Source organism: Oryctolagus cuniculus, chromosome 21, assembly GCF_051225735.1.
Source record: "Oryctolagus cuniculus isolate XC-2025 breed Fujian yellow rabbit chromosome 21, ASM5122573v1, whole genome shotgun sequence".
Classification (NCBI taxonomy): Eukaryota; Metazoa; Chordata; class Mammalia; order Lagomorpha; family Leporidae; genus Oryctolagus; species Oryctolagus cuniculus.
Genome location: NC_142887.1, coordinates 22,686,954 through 22,691,340, shown reverse-complemented (window position 1 = coordinate 22,691,340; position 4,387 = coordinate 22,686,954).

Here is a 4,387-nt window from a genome sequence, read left to right as displayed (position 1 = left end):
CAGAAAGGCCATTTTCCAAACCCTTAGGTGGTTGTGGGTCCTCGGCCCGTGGCTCGGGGAGCCTCGGCAGGGTCACGTTTCTCTCCTTGCTTTGGCTGCCAGGGAACCTGAGCCCATCGCAGCCCCTCATCCCGCCCTGCTGGGCTCCTTCCAGCCTCAGCACCCAGGGCTTTCAGGCCATCATGATGAGCGGGGCGTTCATGCAGGTTCCCATTCGACCTTGGCCAAGGTTCAGCCCCACTTCCCAGATGATGAAACCGAGGCCCAGAGAGGCCCAGGCACCTGCCCAAGGACACACAGGAGGCAGCAGAACCAGGCTGGGGGCACAGTCCGGAGACCCCAACGCCATCCTCAGGGAATGGGGACGAACTGCAGGCCATGAGGGTCCCTGCGCTAGGCTTTGGTCAGGTAGATGTCATTAAAGGAGGCTTCCCGCCCCCTGCTGTGTGACCTCCCTCCCCCAGGGCCTCAGTTTCCCCATCGTGTAGGCTCCAAGCCCCTACCCCTAGGGCCCTTGCTTTCCTGCCTGTTTTACCAGCACATCCCCCATCATCGGAGCCGCCATCCTGCGGCAGGTGCAGGCCCTGGGGAGTGTGTCACCTGGCTCCTAGGGTTTCCTGATGCTGCAGACTGGAGGGAGTGGCGGCGGCATTGGTGTCAAGGCCATGACGTGGGCTCCCATGCCAGCTGCCTACATGCTTTGTGACCTGGGCCCCTGAGCAGGCAGGGGTGGGGGGCTGCTCGCGCCTGGGTGGGGCACAGCCCCTTCCTGAACCTGAGCACTCTGATGTCAGCCCCTGCTGGGGGCGCTGAGCTCCAAGCAGGCAAGCAGAGACAGAGGAGGGAGACAGGCACAGGGAGACTGCCCGGCGCAAAAAGACCTCAGTCACTGGGCACGTGCCAAGTGCACCGCCCAATGGTAGAGGCTGCAAGTGGGCCGACCACGGGTCCCATGCAGACCCCACGATGCATTCTTCGGGTCACTTCGTGCCAGACTGCCAGCCCCTTCCCCCGGGAGGACTGAGAGGACGCCTGCCGGGTGGGGCTGTTCCCCCACCCCTCCGCTCCCCGACCCGGGTCCCCACTCAGCCCACTCCTCCACGCACCTGCCTATCCACTGTGTCTGGCCCCCCCATACCTGGGTAAATGCCATTGCCCCATTTCACAGACGAGAAAACCAAGTGCCTGCAGGCGGCCTCTGTTGCACCACATTCTCCGGCAGGAAAGTGCGACCCGCGGAGTCAGGATTTAGCCCCACGCCGGCTCCCGCCTGTGGCTTCCGGGATGGGCGGCTCCCATGGCATCCTTGGCAGGTCACCACGCATCCACAGCGCCTATCCGCAGGAGGAATGGCTCGGAGGCTCTTTCCAGCTTTAATATCCAGCCCTGCTGTTCTGCCCTTTGAACAGACTAAGAGACTGAGGCTGGGGCACATGCATGCTGCTGGGCTCTTCCTGGCCCAGGCCCTCTGGCTTCCTGTTAGCTTTTAGATGATCCTGCCCACTCCCTGCCTCGGGGCCTTTGCACATGCACTTTCCACCCCTCCCATCAGACCCTCCCCAGCCCCCACCTGCCTCTTACTGCTCCCTGCACACACCTCACAGCACCCAGTGCTAACAGAGACGTGCTGAGTGCAGTCCCCCCACAGCCCTGGGAAGCAGCTGTGACTGTCACCCTCATTTTGCAGATGAGGACACTGAGGCACAGAGAGGTTATGTCACTCGTCCAAGGTCACACAGCTGGTGGCAGCATTTTTGTTTTAGGTTGTGCGATTGAGTGTCCTATTTTTTTTTAAGACTTATTTATTTATTCATTCGTGGCTGCCACAGCTGGGGATGGTCCAGGCTGAAGCCAGGAGCCAGGAGCTTCATTCGGGTCTCCCACATGAATACAGGGGCCCAAGCACTTGGGCATCTTCCATTGCTCTCCCAGGCACATTAGCAGGGAGCTGGATCAGAAGCAGGGCATGGGGACTAGAACTGGTGCCCCTATGGGATGCCGGTGTCCCAAGTGGTGCCTTACCCAGCTTTGCTGCGACACTGGCCCCAAGTGACCTGTTGTTTGTACACCAAGACCCCAGGAGCCCGCCACTGGAGCTCTGTAAGTGCCCTCAACCATAGAGCAAGACAGGGAACTCTGGGAAATTCTCAAGGAGCCCCCCCAGCCCTCCCCCTCCCCACCCGCCCAGCGCCAGTTTACTGCCAACGACATGCAGACAAATGGCTGCTGTCAGCGCGGCGGGCCCGAGAAAGGCGTGTTGCGTGATGTATGGGACCGTCCTCTGGAACCACAACACTCCGCGCGGCAGCCCCGAGGGGGCTCCCCTCCCCCATCCGTCTCTGACCCGGGGCCACCCCTGGGGTCCGGGATCCCCCTCCTGCCCAGCCCTGGGGATGAGTCCCCCATCAGAGACAATCACTGGGGTCTTCAATCACCTGCCGCTGAGAGCCCAGCCCACTCCCTTAACTCGGGGTTGCTACGCAACCCCAAACCCAGCCTCCTTGGTGTCTGCTCCAGGCGCGCGCCTCCGGATTATTCTGGCGCTCAGGGGGTGGAGTGGGGGACTTGCTGTCTCACTGTTTTAAAAATATTTTTAAATTTTATTTATTTGAAAGGCAGAGACAGAGAGACAGACAGACAGACAGACAGACACATTCCAGCTGCTGGTTCACTCCCCAAATACCTGCAGTGGCCTGGGCTGGGCCAGGCTGAAGCCAGGATCCTGGAACTCCATCTGAGGCCCCCACGTGGGTGGCAGGGGCCCAAGCACTTGACAAGGCGCCACCTGCTGCCGCCCAGGATACACATCAGCAGGAAGCTGGAATCGGAGCAGAGCTGGGACTCAGGTGCTCCGGTGGGGGACGCGGGGGTCCCGCAGCCTCTACCTTGCCGTGTCAAATGCGTATCCCCTGATCTTTAACTTCTGGGCCCCCGAGAGAGGAGGTGCAGCCCCAGCGGGACTCCAGGAGGGCGGCCTGGATTACAGCCGTGTGTTTCCTGCTGGCAGATCAGGCCCTGGAAGGAAGCCGCTGTCCCCCAGAGCTGCCAGCAGCGCCCCTCCTCAACCCCCACGTGGCACCAACATGCCCTCTCCTGCCTCGGGGCTCTGGCGTCGGGTTGTCATCTTTAAAATGGGATTAACAAGGGGCCAGCCCACAGCGCTGGCATCCCATATGGGCGCCAGTTCAAGTCCCAGCTGCTCCACTTCCAATCCAGCTCCCTGCTAAAGCACCTGGGAAAGCAGCAGAAGATGGTCTCAAGTGTTTGGACCCCTGCACCCACGTGGGAGACCTGGATGAAGCTCTTGGTTCCTGGCTTCCGCCTGGTCCAGCTCTGGCCATTGTGGCCATTTAGGGGGGTGAACCAGCAGATGAAAGACCTCTCTCTCTCTCTCTCTCTGTAACTCTGTCTTCCAAATAAATAAATCTTTGAAAAAAAAAATGGGATTAACAGGGGCTGACAGTGTGGCACAGTGGTTAAATTGTTGCCTGCAACACTGGCATCCCATATGGGCACTGGTTCAAGTCCCAGCTGCTCCACTTCCCATCCAGCTCCCTGCTAATGCACCTGGGAAAGCAGCAGAAGATGGCCCAAGTCCTTGGGCCCCTGCACCCATGTGGGAGACCCAGAGGAAGCACCTGGCTCCTGGCTTCAGATTGGTGCAGCTCCAGCCGTTGCAGTCATTAGGGGAGTGAACCAACGGAATGAAGACCTTTCTCTCAGTCTCTCCTTCTCACTGTCTGTAACTCTACCTCTCAAATAAATAAGTAAAATCTTAAAAAAAAAAAAAAAAGGCCTCTGTCATATAGGAACAGAACAACCTGGCCAAGCCAGCAGCGAGTCCCGGGAACCAATCCTCTTATTCCAAACCCACACCTGCAGGCGTCACCCTGGGTTCTTGCCACAAAAGTCCACGTAGTCCCACACTCCCATTCACAGGCAAGGTACACTGAGACCCAGAGAGTCTCAGAAGCTTTCCCGAAGCCCTGACATGGGAGGAACTGGATTTTTCTTTGCTTGTTTGTTTTAAGATTTATTTTTATTTTTATTTTTTTGAAAGATACATTTTACAGAGAGAGGGAGAGACAGAGAGAGATCTTCCATCTACTGGTTCACTCTCCAGAAGACTGTAACAGCCAGGGCTGGGCCAGGCCAAAGCCAGAAGCCAAGAGCTTCTTCCTGGTCTCCCACGTGGGTGCAGGGGCCCAAGCACTTGGGCCATCTTCCACTGCTTCCCAGGCCACAGCAGAGAGCTGGATTGGAAGTGGAGCAGCAGGACTCAAACCGGCGTCCATAAGGGATGCTGGTGTCACAGGCAGAAGCTTATCCCACTCTGCCATGATGCTGGCCCCTACGTGAGATCTGTTTTACCAGCTCTTGGGCAGCC